Source organism: Bubalus kerabau, chromosome 6 (assembly GCF_029407905.1).
Source record: "Bubalus kerabau isolate K-KA32 ecotype Philippines breed swamp buffalo chromosome 6, PCC_UOA_SB_1v2, whole genome shotgun sequence".
NCBI lineage: Eukaryota > Metazoa > Chordata > Mammalia > Artiodactyla > Bovidae > Bubalus > Bubalus kerabau.
Genome location: NC_073629.1, coordinates 90,700,921 through 90,718,071, shown reverse-complemented (window position 1 = coordinate 90,718,071; position 17,151 = coordinate 90,700,921). Strand labels below are relative to the sequence as shown.

General features: G+C 41.5%; 2 long non-coding RNA genes across 2 annotated transcripts in view; one reads left to right on the top strand and one right to left on the bottom strand.

Annotated features, from left to right (window-relative positions):
* Positions 1 to 7,004, bottom strand: part of LOC129656228 (uncharacterized) — a 41,323-nt gene extending 34,319 nt beyond the window's left edge. The window contains exon 1 of the long non-coding RNA XR_008716278.1: positions 6,106 to 7,004. This is a non-coding gene — a long non-coding RNA (uncharacterized LOC129656228). The remainder of the gene's footprint in view (positions 1 to 6,105) is intronic.
* Positions 7,005 to 7,150: 146 nt separating this feature from the next.
* LOC129656226 (uncharacterized) lies at positions 7,151 to 12,123 on the top strand. Its single transcript, XR_008716277.1, has 3 exons — positions 7,151 to 7,285; positions 11,100 to 11,156; positions 11,529 to 12,123. It is a non-coding gene; the product is annotated as an uncharacterized LOC129656226 (long non-coding RNA).
* Positions 12,124 to 17,151: the final 5,028 nt, after the last annotated feature.

Here is a 17,151-nt window from a genome sequence, read left to right as displayed (position 1 = left end):
CCCCAAGAAGAAGCACTTCTGGTGGAAAAGAGCCACAGAAAAAGCCAAAAGGTGTGAATTTGAGCCTGGCCCTGACACCTACCTAATGAGGGACCTTCAGTACACTGAAGCATGAAAGGGGTAAGACCATTTTCCCATCTGTAAAATGGGTAGGATAATAGTAATTGTGTCTCTTGAGTTACTGTGAGGATCAAATACAAAATCAACTAACATTTACATAGCTTCTTATTATCTCATATGTTAATGTTGTTGCTATTACATTATAATTAGCTTCATGTAAACTGGTAAAAATACCTACCTATTGATCTTTTTCAACACAAGTTTATTGAGAACCACTATTTGTCAGGTCTGGCTGTAAATTTTGATGCCTATAAATAAAGGCATTTGACAAAACCTAATTGAATGTCATATGGCCTATATTAGTCAGCCCAGGCTGCTATAACAAAATACCACAGACTGGGTAGCTTAAAACAACAGACATTAATTTTCTCTAGAGTCTAGAAGCCCCAGATCAAGGTGTGGGCAGATTCAGTTTCTGGTGACAATCTCTTCCTTGCTTGCATATGGCTGTGTTCTTGCTCTGTCCTCAGATAACTTTTCCTCTGTGTATGGAGAGAGAGAGGAGGAAGGAGGGAATGAAGAAGCAATAAAGAAATGGTGTCTCCTCTTCTTCTTATGAGGACATAAGTCCTATGAGATCAGGGCCCCACTGTATGACCTCATTTAACCTTTTATCTGCCCATAGGCTGTATCTTCAAATACATTCACACTGGGAGTTAGGCCTTCAACATATGAGTTTCAGGGGCTCAAAACTCAGTTCATAACCTCTCCAGAGCTTGTAGTATTGTATAAGCAAGTTAGAAAAAATAGATCCCCCATTCTTTCTTCAGATTTGTGTATTGAAAAGAACCCCTCCACTCTGTTCTTTAAAGAGAGAACCATCTCACAGTCCAAATCTACTTCCACTCAAAACCCCATACCCTTGGAAGACATGTTTTTGGCCTTTGATTCTCTAGGGTTTCCCATTCCAGGCCCCCCACATGCTTCACTTCTGCGGTCGAGTTGCAGAGTTGCATGGTACATGTCTCTGTCTTAGCTCTTCATGTAGCTTTCTTGGTCTAAGCTTCTGAATCATACCTATCTTTTTTCCTAGCTCTTGGTTTTGCTCTGCCTGTCTCGCCTCACCCTCTCCTCTCCTTGTCTCTCTTCTGTATCTCTTTCTTTCCAGGATGCCAGTATGCTACAAACAAGTCTGAAAATTCAAGGAAAATGGTGTGTTTATTTGAACTTTTTAGGTTAGCAATTGGACCCAATGCTTTAAATATGGAGGTACTTCACCTGAAAAGGTGTCTGGAGGTTGAAGAAAAATATATTGCACATGGTATCTGGAAAAGGAACTAATATACCCTTTAAAAATAAGCTTATTCTAAGTCCTCTGGCTTTTGGATATCTTGTGTTTGTCTCTGCCTTCACCTTCCCTTTTCTCTTTCTTCCTCTCTTTTCTTCTTTTTGTATGTTCCCTAAGTCCATCTGTCTCTCTGCTTCCCTCTAATCTTTCACTGGCTCCCTCCTTTCTTTGTCTTCTCATTTCTCCATCATATCTGTCCATCCTTCCCTTTACCCCTCCATCCTTATCCTTGCTTTCCTCCACAGATACCCTCCATTAGCAGCTCTATCTGGCTTATCATTCCAGCACAGTCTTTTTGACATAAGAATCTTTCCAATTTCCTGCTGGAATAATAATGAAGCTTACAGGAGAAGGTCAAAAATTTCCTGTTAACAGAGAGGGTTCCAAATGAGCTCCCTCACTGATAGGGTTTAAGAAATTGGGTATTTTCACCATTACTCTCCAATAGAGTGGTAAGTGTTCAGGCTGGTTGTAGGACCCAATTCCCAGCCAGATGGAAGACACATTTATTGAAGGCAGACTGAGTCCTAGAAAGGGCTCTCAAACAAAAGTCAAGAGCTTGCTATGCAAAGCACTGCTCTGGCACCTAAGGATTCTGATCTTTGAAAAATCCCTTGACCTCTCTGGATTTAAGTTTCCTTGACTCTGAAACAAGGGAACTGGAGTGATAAACTTTAGGAGCCTTCTGGCTTTGACTTCATGATTCATAAAGTACTATACTTCAAATATATGTACTCTATGTGATAATTATAGACATCAGAGTATATGTATATAAAACACACACACAAATATATGTGTGAGTGTGTATGTATATAAAATCCACACATGCATACACACACATATTCTTTGGAGTAAGCACTCTGGAAAGCCATTCTGGAACTTCTTTCCTACAAGCTATTAACAGGTCCTACCCTAAATCATGCTAAAACTGAAACTCTAGTACTTTGGCCACCTCATGCAAAGAGTTGACACATTGGAAAAGACTCTGATGCTGGAAGGGATTAGGGGCAGGAGGAGAGGGGACGACAGAGGATGAGATGGCTGGATGGCATAACCTACTCGATGGACATTAGTCTGAGTGAACTCCGGGAGTTGGTGATGGACAGGGAGCCTGGCGTGCTGCAGTTCATGGGGTTGCAAAGAGTCGGACACGACTGAGCGACTGAACTGAACTGAACTGAACCCTAAATCAAATCGCTTATGACTATACAGTGGAAGTGAGAAATAGATTTAAGGGACTAGATCTGATAGACAGAGTGCCTGATAAACTACAGATGGAGGTGTGTGACATTGTACAGGAGACAGGAATCAAGACCATCCCCAAGAAAAAGAAATGGAAAAAAGCAAAATGGCTGTCTGAGGAGGCCTTACAAATAACTGTGAAAAGAAGGGAAGTGAAAAGCAAAGGAGAAAAGGAATATACTCATTTCAAAAGGATATACCCATTTGAAATCAGGGTTCCAAAGAATAGCAAGGAGAGATTAGAAAGCCTTCTTCAATGATCAATGCAAAGAAATAGAGGAAAACAATAGATTGGGAAAGACTAGAGATCTCTTCAAGAAAATTAGAGATACCAAGGGAACATTTCATGCAAACATGGGCTCAATAAAGGACAGAAATGGTAGGGATCTAAGAAAAGCAGAAGATATTAAGAAGAGGTGGCAAGAATACACAGAAGAACTGTACAAAAAAGACCTTCATGACACAGATAATCACAATGGTGTGATCACTCACCTAGAGCCAGACATCCTGGAATGTGAAATCAAGTGGGCCTTAGGAAGCATCACTATGAACAAAGCGAGTAGAGGTGATGGAATTCCAGTTGAGCTATTTCAAATCCTGAAAGATGATGCTGTGAAAGTGTTGCACTCAATATGCCAGCAAATTTGGAAAACTCAGCAGTGGCCACAGGACTGGGAAAGGTCAGTTTTCATTCCAATCCCAAAGAAAGGCAATGTCAAAGAATGCTGAAACTACTGCACAATTGCTCTCATCTTACACGCTTGTAAAGTAATGCTGAAAATTATCCAAGGCAGGCTTCAGTAATATGTGAACTGTGAACTTCAGATGTTCAAGTTGGTTTTAGAAAAGTCAGAGGAACCAGAGATCAAATTGCCAACATCCACTGGATCATGGAAAAAGCAAGCGAGTTCCAGAAAAACTTCTGTTTCTGCTTTATTTATTATGCCAAAGCCTTTGACTGTGTGGATCACAATAAACTGTGGGAAATTCTGAAAGAGATGGGAATACCAGACCACCTGACCTGCCTCTTGAGAAACCTATATGCAGGTCAGGAAGCAACAGTTAGAACTGGACATGGAACAACAGACTGGTTCCAAATAGAAGAAGGAGTATGTCAAGGCTGTATATTGTCACCCTGCTTATTTAATTTCTATGCAGAGTACATCATGAGAAACGCTGGTCTGGAGGAAGCACAAGCTAGAATCAAGATTTCTGGGAGAAATATCAATAACCTCAGATATTCAGATGACACCACCCTTATGGCAGAAATTGAAGAACTTGGGGAACGTGGTGGATTCATTTTGATATTTGGCAAAACTAATACAATTTTGTAAAGTTTAAAAATAAAATAAAATTGAAGAACAAAAAATAAAATAAAATAAAATAAAGAGCCTCTTAATGAAAATGAAAGAGGAGAGTGAAAAAGTTGGCTTAAAGCTCAACATTCAGAAAATGAAGATCATGGCACCAGGTCCCATCACTTCTTGGCAAATAGATGGGGAAACAGTGGAACCAGTGCCAGACTTTATTTTTCTGGGCTCCAAAATCACTGCAGATGGTGATTGCAACAATGAAATTAAAAGACGCTTACTCCTTGGAAGGAAAGTTATGACCAACCTAGATAGCATATTCAAAAGCAGAGACATTACTTTGCCAACAAAGGTCCCTCTAGTCAAGGCTATGGTTTTTCCAGTGGTCATGTATGGATGTGAGAGTTGGATTATAAAGAAAGCTGAGCACCGAAGAATTGATGCTTTTGAACTGTGGTGTTGGAGAAGACTCTTGAGAGTCCCTTGGACTGCAAGGAGATCCAATCATTCCATCCTAAAGGAGATCAGTCCTGAATATTCATTGGAAGGAACTGATGCTGAAGCTGATACTCCAATACTTTGGCCACCTGATGCGAAGAGCTGCCTCGTTTGAAAAGACCCTGATGCTGAGAAAGATTGAGGGCAGGAGGAGAAGCGGACGACAGAGGATGAGATAGTTGGATGGCATCACCGACTCAATGGACATGGGTTTGGGTGGACCCTGGGAGTTAGTGATAGACAGGGAGGCCTGGTGTGCAGCCGTTTATGGGGTCGCAAAGAGTTGGACATGACTGAGCGACTGAACTGAACTGAACTGAGGTTAATAGGAGAGCTTCATTCCCCTACAAAAACACTAAGAGTAATGAAAGAATGTAGAAAACAGATCACAATGAAAGCGAGGTTAGATATGGAATTCTTGGAAGTGGTATTCATGTTACATTGGCATTGTAAATGTAAAAAAAAACACAGGCATTTTACATAAGAATAAATAGATCATCACATATATGAATCTCAATTCATAAATACTTCAAAGTTGGTATTTATTAAAATGCTAATTTTTCACTGGTTTTGAAAACTAAATTAAAATTAGCAAATTATATTAGTGGATAGTGACTGCAGCGAGAAAGCTATTTTTCCTTTGATGAAAATGCTCCCATGTATGATGGGCCATGCTTGGATTTCATAGGGCTCTAAGGAAGCAATGGCATCATTAACTAATTAGTTAATATATGTCTACTATATACCTAAGTTTTCAGGAAATTAGATATGGCTCTTGCCCTTCTAGAGGTGTAGAATAAACAATAAAAATACATAAACAGTATTGTGATGCACTATGAAGGAAAAGAAACAAGGTAAAGTAACACATATGGGTGATGGTGGAGGGGGAACATGTGGGGTAGAAAATGTGACAATCTGATCGGGATGTGTGCTCCTGGGCACCTTCCTTACTTTGCTATCCCAAGGGTGACAGGAAGCCTTGCTTTGTTTAGGTCCTGCTTGCCAATCAGTACAGGTGACTAATATTAAGCTACCCCATTAATCATGTATGACTCACCTGAGCATTTACAGAGGGGGAGAGATTCATTCACCACCTCAGGAGGTATTATCGTCTTTATCTTACATGGTGGGGGAGGGGATTGCAAAATTACACACTGATTCTAATGTGCAAAGAAATATAGTTCATTTTCTCCTTAACTTTCATGAGTTAAACTCTGAGTGACTGTCCATTTCCTGGGCAGTTGAGGGGTGGGGATGGGAGGACTATTCTAATCCAGTCTGCTGCACATACATTCTGATGCAATAAGTTAGCAGTCCTTTGCGGTTAGTTAGCTTTCTTTGGGTGAAACTGACTCAATCACTCATATTTGGCCCTTTTCTCCTGCTCCTGTCTAGTGGAGAGAGACCAAAGGCAGCAGACCGAGACCTGGACACTGAGACCATTGTCACCCTCTTCTGTGGAGGGACTGTTTAGAGCTGCTCCCTGGACTGGCCACTGCTATTACTTCTGGCAACTACCCCTGTGTCTGGACAGTGCCCTTCTTTGCTACCAATGGTGAAAGCTAAGTAACTCAAGGTCTCTATGCCTTTCCCCGCCTCCTCCCATTCCCCCTCAGCTCCTGAAGGTCCTGGGGCACTTGTTCATACCTTTGTCTCTGACACTTCAGGTTCTGCCGAGGCCTCACCTCCAGTCCCCGCCATGCTCTTCATCCTGGCCCTGGCTCTTCTTACTCATTACAGCAGGTCCTACAGCAAGCTTGGGTGCATGCTAAGTTGTTTTAGTCATGTCTGACTCTGCGGTCCTATGGACCATAGCCCACCAGGCTCCTCTGTCCATGGGATTCTCCAGGCAAGAATAGTGGAGTGGGTTGCCATGCCCTCCTCCAGGACATCTTTCCGACCCAGGGATGGAACCCGTGTTCCTTACGTCTACCAACATTGACAGATGGGTCCTTTACCACTAGCACCAGCTTGGAAGCCCCTAAGGCAAGCTTGCTGCCTCTGAACTCAATCACCTTCCAAGCCTGCCAGGGTCATGTGGGAAATTTGGGTCACCTGTTCATAGCACACAGGGGAGATGGATGGCTTGGAAAAAACTAGTTCTGGTTATCCCTCTGTCTCCCTATTCTATCCCAATGAGTTCGAATTTGTAGCGCCTTTCAGAGTCCTAAATATAAGGCCAAGGGCAGTGCCTTGGCCTGCCTACATACTAGGCAGCTAACACCTAATGCTCTCTCTATGTTGGGCTGAGGTTCAGAGAGAGGTAGGGCACAATCTGCCTGCTTTTCTTATTTCTCTCTTTTTCCCCAGAATCTTTCTAGTTGGAAGGCATGGGCCTCAGGGCTCTCATTTCCTACACATGTGTTCTTCTACTTCAAGGCCTGGTTGCCTCAGGTGGGGCCAGGAATATTTCTATAGCTTATCACAGAAGAAACTGTGATCTAAGACTTTCAGGATTTGTTCTTTATATGATAAAGGAATTTTAAAAATCTTCTCTGCAGTTGCCAACCCAATCTCCATTCCCTTGTCCTTCCTTACTCTAGAGCCTCTGTTTTATTCAGGGTCGGTGCCCAGTTAAAAGTGCTCTCCTCCACAGACCCAAAGGTTGCTATGCTAGTCCTGGTCATGTGACTCGGTCCTCCCCAATGAGCTACAAGTGGAAGGCTCTGGGTAGGGTTTTCCTTGTTAAAAGAGAACAGGCTTGGACTGGTGTTTGTTTTGGGTTTCTATCCTTTTTCTTTTCCCCTTCTTCCTGCCAGGAATGTAGGCATGACGCCCAGCCATGCAGTAGCCAACTTGCAAGAACTAAAGATGGTGACAGAGAAAGGTAGGAGTCTGGGTCTGTATCAGGCACAGTTCCATAGAGAAGCAGAACTAGTTCCGGGGGTTGGGGACGGTGACAGAGAGCGAGCTAGATTGCAAAGGACTGATTTATGTAACCATAGGGGCTGTCTAGGCTAGGCAAGTCTAAAACCTGTAAGGCAGCTTGTCAGGAAAGGTGAGCTAAAACTCTGGGGTCCAGGAAAAAGCTGCAATCTATAGTGAAATTCTTTCTTTCTTCGGGAAAGCCTCAGTTCTGCTTTGAAGATCTGCTCTGAATGGACTGAATCAGGGCCACCTAGATTGTCTAAGATAATCTTCCTTGCCTAGAGAAAACTGATTGCAGATTTTAATTGCATCTAGGAAATGCCTTCCCAACACTAAGTTAATTGGAGACTATAGTCTATAGTAGTCTAGCCAAGTTCACACACAAAACCAACCATCATGGGGTCCCAAAGAACATTGTGTTGCCACCACACTAGTTCTGAATTACCTGCCTCTGGATTTGTTGTTATGTAAGAAAACACACACCCACACACACACACACACACCCCCACACACACGCACACACACAAACGGACTAAATAAAACTCTATGGATAAAGTCTTACTAGCTAGATTTCTGTGACATGAAACCAAATGCAAATCCTAACTGCTGTATTCTTCCTCCAAAAAAACTCCCTTTAAACTTTTAACTTGCTATGGACTCAGATGCCTAACATTAAGTCAAAATTGAGCAATAGCTCTGTTGTTTTATGAAGGTACTGGGCTTCTCCCCAAAGCCCTGAATTTCATTGTTTCAAGGAGTGAGAAGGCCTGCAAGCAACAAGATTTGTAAGATATGAAAGTGCAACTAAAAATGTTTGACAAAAAAAGTGGTCTGTTATAATACATAAGTAGAAAGTAAGTAATTTGATCAAGGCTGGAACTCAGAATTGCCTGAGTTCTATTTTAGCCTAAGATAGGCTAAAATCTATCACCTTTCTACTCCACCAGGATCAGAGCAAAACATTCTGCTTGGCTGTCTATGGGAAAGAGAACCACCAAGAAACCTACAAGTTCTATTTCTTTAGAACTCTATAGTCATACAAATGATCATCATAAAATTGCTGCCAGTAATATTGAGCTCAATCAGATTCACTGTATATTAATTTGCTCTCACCATCACTATTAAAATTGACATTTCAGTCTTCATATCTATTCAGAATGACAGAAGTAGGCTAATCTATGGCTGTGTGGGGAAAAAAGAAAGAAAATCAAAGCTGATCACTTCTCAGTGCAAGCTGTCCAAAACCACAAATACGCACTTGCAGGAAGTGGGATGGGGCCGGGGTGAGCAGGTCAGCCGGTACTTTAGTGTCTGTGCTTGTTCTTGTCCAGTGAGCATATCAAGATGGGACTATTAATTTGTATGTGTCAACTTGATTTTGAAAACATTGGTGTTGATCTGTGAAGACAGCAACATACCTTCCTTGTACTCCCTCCAGAAACCCCTGATAATAAAGAATCCTTATATTTCCACAGAGTTTTAAGGGATCTTCTCTCTCTTTGCTGACTCAGTTCCACAAACAACCTCAGAGGTAGACAGGGTAGAGATTTTGAGTTCCATTTCATACATGAGGAAACAGCTTCAGAGACTTGGAATGACTCACTTGAGTTCACATGGCAAGCAAACCACACCACCCTCCACGATCCCTGGGAAAGAAAGAGAGGAAAAAACAGCCTCTTAAAGTATTTGAAAAATCTTTTGCAAATTGAATCGAACTTGAGCCAGAATGTCTTGCTAATGACAAGAGACCAAGGAATGCGGAGGATCAAGGCCCTTTGCTCCCCCTTTTAATCAAGGACTAAGATTTGCACAATCTGCCCAGACTAATGCACTTCCCACTACCTCAAATGTTAATTTCTTATGAGATCATTGAGAGACAGTTTCAGGGAGGCTGGGCATGTCTGCCTGGTTATTATCCTTTAAATGCTATTAAATCCATGTCTGAATTGTTCTAAGGCCATGTACATTTTCAGACCCTATTACTTAGGCCAATAGGGGTGTGGCAAGTACAAACTTAGTCACTAATGAGGTCCCCTGTGGTTGGCCACGAATGGTGAGAAGAAGAAAACTTCATCCTTTTCCATAGGCTAAAATTAAACTAGACCTAACCCAAAGATCGGAGAAGGCAATAGCACCCCACTCCAGCCCTCTTGCCTGGAAAATCCCATGGACGGAGGAGCCTGGTGGGCCGCAGTCCATGGGGTCGCTAAGAGTCAGACAAGACTCAGCGACTTCCCTTTCACTTTTCACTTTCATGCATTGGAGAAGGAAATGGCAACCCACTCCAGTGTTCTTGCCTGGAGAATCACAGGGATGGGGGAGCCTCATGGCCGTCTATGGGGTAGCACAGAGTTGGACACGACTGAAGCGACTTAGCAGCAGCAGCAGCAACCCAAAGATATGCAGAAGTGTGTCCATTTTATTTCCCGCTGATCATGTGCTAGGTTGTATGTGTGCGTGTGTGTGTGTGTGTGAGTCACTCAGTCACGTCTGACTCTTTGCCACCCTGTGGACTGTAGCCCACCAGGCTCCTCTGTCCATGGAATTCACCAGGCAAGAATACTGAGTAAGTTTCCATTCCTTTCTCCAGGGAATCTTCCCAACCCAGGGATCAAACCTTGGTCTCCCGCATTGCAGGTGGATTCTTTACTATCTGAGCCACCAGGGAAGCCCTACGTAGTAGATAATAATTATTAAAATTTGCATGGCACTGTATGACTTTTAGAGACTCAATTTCAATTGAGCATGCCTCCTGTACTTAACACTACAGAAGAGTGGGCAAAACGCCTAAGCTGACCCTCTGGCCCAAGCCTTGGACACATCCATACCCTCACCTGATACAAAGAATAAGCTCGTCCCCACCTCAGTGAGCAGGTGAGCAAGTGAATATGTTATTTTTTTCTCACCCTCTCTTACTGCAGCAGGTGCCCCAATAAACCCTTGCCTGATAAAGAAAATACACTTCTCATGTAACAGAAAGCCTCACCGCATGAATGGGATCAGGGAAGAGCTCTCTCTGCCTCAGTAACTTTTGAGTTTTACCCTAAAGCTAAAATCTATCTCATTTCTACTCCACCAAGATAGCAAAAGTCTCCACTTGGCTGCCCACGGGAGAAGAATCAATAGCACTTTCAAGTGGATTTGTTTAGAATCTATATTCATAAAAATAATTACTATAAAAACTGGCAGTAATATTTACCTAAATTAGATTTATTCACTATTCATTTCTCTCCCATCTCTACTGAAACTGAAATCTCAACCCATATGTCTTATACAAAATGACAAATGTAAGCTAATCTATGGCTATTTGAAAAACAAAATAAAGTAAAACCTGAAATAAAAGTACAAAAAAGTATGTTTTTGGGGAGTATGAACGAGGTGACAAGGGTTCAGGATGACAAAGATGATGCCAAAGAGAGGTTAACCCAATTTTGAGGATATAATAGGTATAGTAGGTGCTTTTAGAATATATACATAAATATATGTATGTATGAATATATTCATGAATAAATATATGTATGTTTGTATACGAATATATATATGTATTAGACATCATTTTGAATTCACTTGAACATATATATTTAATTATATTCATATAATAATATGTAAATTCAAATATATATAGATTTGAATTCATTTATGGCACTCTCATCTATTTCATTTTATCTACTTATCCATAACCCTTTGTTCCTAATGCCTACCACAGTGCTTGGGGCCACTGTATTTCATAAATATTTGCTATAGAAATTAAAATACTTCTCCCTTATTTTCAGCTTCATGAGGTCTCCTTCTATTGCCTCTTCCATAATGAATACAGATGTCAGCACATAGTAAGTAGCTTGATAAGAACTTGATCAACTGAACTGAACTGACCCCTTCAAACTTTGTTTCCTGAGTTCAAAGGGCCTCACTGTCAACACCACTTAGACAACCCAGGAGCTTACCTTCCCACTGCCAAGAGGAGGAGGTAACACTATGCAGAAAAGTCCCCACTCTAACAAGTCTGTGGTGGTAGGGGGTGGTCTGGTTTCATGGTCAGAGACCTAGCAATCAGCTAGAGAAAGGGAAACGGTTGCCATTGGAAACCTTGAGGCCCTGTAGCTGTCAGAGGGAGTGAAAGGCTGGAAGCTAATCAGGCATAATGAGCTTACAGTACCATAGATCATGTCAGCTAGCATTCTTATTAATTTCCTGCCCAACAGCCATGCACAGAGGACCGATTCATCCATCAGTCCTTCCCCAGCCTGGGACGCTAAATCACTTGTCAAATCAGGAATGCGGTGATGAAAATTCAGGAGTGACATAGTGGCAGAAAAATCATCCATCATCCTGCTATACCTCACCTTTGGAGAGCATCTTACCCACAGTGCCTTCTGAATGGGAGGGACCAGGCACTGAGAATGTAAAACCGTCAAGGACCAGAAAGAACGTCTAGTCCAAAGATGACAATAAGATTCATTAACTGTAGAAGACGTTGGACTAGATCAAGGATGGCACAAATATGGCACAGGTGCCGCCAATTCCCCCTTTCTGTGTCCTTGGAAGAATTGCAAATCAATTACTCCATTCCATCCTGGGAACAACTATAAAATCCTTCTCACTATAGCATACTGTAAACCTACTACCACTACAGAGGCAGGGTAGAAGGGATGACTACTCCTTATTGGGAATGAACAACCAAAAGAAAAGTTTAATGTGTCTCATCTGGCTCCATTTGTAAATTCCTAATTAAAATAGCTGCTACCTTTTTAATACACATGTTCTGGTTTGGGCAGTCTTCCTGTCCATCTCTAACAATTTTTTTGTGTTTGTTTCTTCTTCTTCTCAAATCTAAGGAAAATCCATTGAGTTAGGGTGAGCCAGAAAAGAGTGTTTGACATAGGAGGTCAGCCTAAGTATGAGGCTTTGGGGCATGAATTACCCTGAGAGGGGGAACCTTTGGGAACCAAATGATACGTTCAGAGTCCAAGAGCTGAAAGTTTAACTGAGGGATCGTGCAAAGAATCTATACAAATAAATGCCAGGACCATGAATATAATCAAGGTACAGTTCAGGGGGAACAATTCAGTGTGTGGCTTGTGGATGGAAAATATATATCCCAGTGTCCCCTTTTGTTGTAGTAAGACAAACCTGAGATCTGAAGGGTACAATATGTCACCCAAGGATGCCACATGCCAGGAGGCAATATATGAGTGGAATTCTGAATCTTAAGGAGGGATTTTTCAATAAAGAGGCAGCAGAGACCAGGAAGGTTCATCTCAGACAAAATGGAACACCAAGTAAAGGTTCAGATTCTCCAGGAGAATTTCAAAGTGATTTCATGGAGCTTACCTCATTTGGAGCCCAGAATACCTTTGCATCACAGGTCTTATGAGCTCTGTTTCAGAGTAAAGGCTACAAAGACCTAATAAAGTTAATAACTCACCCAGAGTCACATATCTAGCTGCACAGATAGGAAACTAACCCAAGTCCCTTGATCAAGAGCCCAGACTCTTTCCACTAATTCACCACCTCCAGTGGAAGGGTTGATAACACCTCTTTATTTTATTTTTGAGAAGAGAGGTTCTTAATGAATGAAGAACCAACAGGAAAACCAGAACCATATCAAATTAACGGTAAAGAAATAGTAAGGATATGAGATCAGAGTTGGCAGGCAGCCCCTGCGATGGGGGGGAACGTTTATGTTAAGTTCCTACATGTCAACAATTTAATCCGCGTTGATTTGGCCTTGCTATTGCAAGACCCACAGTAGCGTGCTACGAACATTAATAGATGATTTCCTTTTAGCTAGTTGGAGCTAGTGCCCCAAAAGAGGATTGAGGCAGATTGGTAGAAATTTAAGCACTGTTTTTCTTTCTTCCATTCATTCAAGCTCTGAACAAGGATGAACTGAGTTTCCCCCTTTCACCAGTCACTGCACTAAACACTGAAGATATAGAGATGAATCAGACACTCTCCCTATACTCGAGCTCACAATTTAATATGGAAATAGAAACCAAGAAGTACCCAAAAAGAAACATGTGTAAGGAAGGGGACATTCATAATACAAGGGCACACAAAGAAGTGAGATGCTCACTGGGCCTGAGTAGACTGGACCAGGCTTCTGAAAACAATGAGTTTTGAAACAAATATGGAAAATGACTAGAGGTGACCAATGGTACAACATGAGCAGCAAAATAAATATAGCAAAGATTGTAATTCACTGAATTAAAAAAGAATACATGTATGAGTCTATATGAATCTAAGCAAATGGTGAAGAAGGGAAAGATATTCCTTACAGTAGAAAGCCAACTAATAAAAACAGACAAAATATTGGATTTAGAAAATCACCACTTGGCAGTCATGACAATAATTGATTCAGGCAAGAGTTATCATGAGTGCTAAAACTAGTGGGTGACAGTTTGAGGAGTAACAGGATATCAACATAATTTCAAAGTATCTCTCCAAAACTACTTAATTATAAAGAAGAAAATAGGATCTTTACAGTAGAGAAAATTGGCAGACACCACATGCCTCCTAACATAAAGCACTGAGAAGACTGTAACATCATTCTGTGATATTTTTGCCAAAAATGCATAATCTGAATCTAATCCTATGGGAACATAGATAACCAAATTGAAGAACAGTCCACACAATAACTGACCTGCACATTTAAAAAATGTCAGTGCTATGAAAGAAATAGGGAGACTGAACAAAATTGTTCCAGATTAACTAAGACCAAAGAGACATAACAATTGAGTGTAATGAGTAAGCCGCAATTTTCTTTTGTTATAAAGGATATTGTTGGGACACTGGAAAGTTTTGAATAAGGTTCATAGATTAGATAATAGTTTGAGGCTTCCCTGGTTGCTCAATTGGTATAGAATCTGCCTGCAATACCGAAGATGTGAGTTCAATCCCTGACCTCCAGGGGGTCAGGAAGACCCCATGGAGAAGGAAATGGCTACCCACTCCAGCATTCTTGCCTGGGAAATCCCATGGACAGAGGAGCCTGATGGGCTACAGTCCATGGGTTTGCAAAAGTCAGACGCGACTAACCACCACCACCATACTCTCAATGTTAACTTTCTGAGTTTGTTAATTGTAGTGTGGTTACAAAAGAGAGTAACTTTGTTTTTAGGAAAAACACTTTGAAGCACTTAGGGATAAAGAAATATGTCTACAACTTATTCTCAAAAGTTTCAAAAAACACAGAGAAAAAGAGAAAAGAATTTCTAAAATTTTAATAAGATATTGACATTTGGAAAATCTAAGGGAAATGTATAAAGAATGTTATGGAGTGAATGCTTGTATTTCTTCCAAAATTCATATATTGAAATCTTCCCCTCTAATGTGATAGCATTATCGACTCGATGCCCATGAGTTTGGGTGAACTCCGGGAGTTGGTGATGGACAGGGAGGCCTGGAATGCTGCGATTCATGGGGTCACAAGGAGTCGGACATGACTGAGTGACTGAACTGAACTGAATGTGATGGTATTAGGAAGTAGGGTCTTTGGGAGGTAACTGGGATTAATAAATGGAATCAAGAGGGTAGAACCCTCATGAATGGTATTAGGGCCCTTATAAAAGTCATGAGATAGCTCACTTGTTCTCCTTCAGCTATGTGAGGACACAGGGAGAAGTGGGCAGTCTGCTACCCAGAAGAGAGCCCTCACCAGAACCCAGCCATGCTGGCACTGATTATTTAGTTACCTCTCTTCTATATCCTATTTCCCCAGGGAAAATTGAGGTGTTAGAACCTAAAATGGAAAAGAATCTGAAAAAGAATATATATATACATATATATATATATGTATATATATGTATATACGGCTTCCCTGGTGGCTCAGATGGTAAAGAATCTGCCTACCATGCAGGAAACCCAAGTGCAATCCCTGAGTCATGAATTATCTAATTGTGGTGATTGCAGGCCAAAGGAGAAGAGAGCAGAGGATGAGATGGTTAGATAGATCACCAACTCAATGGATATGAATCTGAGCAAACTCGGGGAGATAGTGAAGGACGGGGAAGCACGGCGTGCTGCAGTCGCAGGGAGTTGGACACAACTTAGTGACTGAACAACAACTATATATATATATATATATATATGTGTGTGTGTGTATGTATAATTGAATCATTTTGCTGTATACCTGAAACATCATACATCAACTCTCCTTCACTTAAAAATTTTAATTAAAATAAAAAATGAAAACCTAGCAGAAATTATATTTTTAAGTGGAATAAACTATCTATTGTGATCATTGCTACTGAAATTATCACATTGCTTTGATTTTGGCAGGAATGCTATCAGTTGAATATGATCACACTACTTTGTTTATTCTTGTTAGAGGCTGTAGATGGAAGTGGTTATTAAAGTGAGAAATCCACTAGATTATGATTTAATTTACTGAATCCGTTGGGACAGGCCAGATTACACTATGACAATAAACATCTTCAAAATGTCAGTATTGGACTTCCCTGGTTTTAATGAGTAAGAACCTGCCTACCAATGCAAAGGACATGGGTTCGATCCCTGGTCAGGGAAGATTCCACATGCTGCGGGACAACTGAGTCCCCGTGCCATAACTACTGAGCCTGAGCTCTAGGGTCTGCAAACTGAAACTATAGAAGCCAGTGCTCCTGGAACCTGTGCTCCTCAACAAGAGAAGCCGCTGCAATGAGAAGCCCTCACACCAGAATGAAGAGTAGCCTCTGCTCACAGCAACTAGAGAAAGCCCACACACAGCAACAAAGGCCCAGTGCAGCTAAGAATAAATAAGTAGATAAATAAAAGTCTCAGTGCTTTAGAACAATAAAAGTGTGCCTCTGCTTCGGCTGCACATCTGTTGAGTCAGCTAAGACTCCACGCCACTGTCCTCCCTCCAGGACTCAGGCAGACCAGATAGCCCCCATCTAGAACATCGCCTTCTTCCTGTGGACAGAAACAGAAGGTTTGAGGATCTTGCCCTGGAGACTATGTGTTTAGCCTTTCTCTCACAGCTCACTGGCCAGAACATGTCCAGTGGCCTAGTGCAGTGATGAGGGGACTTGGCAGAGCCATCCTATCATATGCCTGGGAGAGGAGAGCATTTGAAATACTTGGTAAAAAGCACGAATGACTACCAAGCTTAAGGAAGTTTTAGAGACACTAATCCTGTAAGCAAATATCTACAGAACTCTGGTTTTGTGCCAGGCATTGTATTAGGCACCAAAGATAAGACATGTCCTTAGTTTTTTCTTTTTAATAGAAAATTAAAGGGTGCTTGAAATCATTTATTATATCAAATGATGTCTTTAGTGATATGAAGTTTTAAATATCCAGCTCCAGACCAGATTCTTTTGCAGAGGGATAAATTGAAGCCCAGAGATGTGCCCAAGATGACCCAGCTGGGAGACTGGTTTCCAAACCCCAACACTCCATTAAAACAAGTGGGAGAAGGAAGGTTTACAAACATCTCTATGTTTAGAAATCTCTCTTGAAAGTTGCATAAGTGGGCCAGGGTGTTCTGTTTACCCAGAATGACCAAGGAATGTAGACAAGGCAGCCACTTTGAGGGGTATGACAGAGGCCAGGAAGGCCATGAACTGTAAATAGAGCCATGAAAGCTGGGATCAGCTGCTCTGACCTGGCACCAGGCCACATGCCAGGCTCTTGACAGAGTCACCTGTGTTCATACTTAGTCCTGTGGGATGGATGATTCCCCAGTCTGCAGGGGTAGAGACTTCTCATGAAACAGCCTCAGTTATGTGGTTAAAAAAATAAGCAGCTCATTCAAAGTGTCTGAAAACAAGACTGACATAAATCAACTTATACGATGCTTTCTTTGCCCCCATTAAACATCTA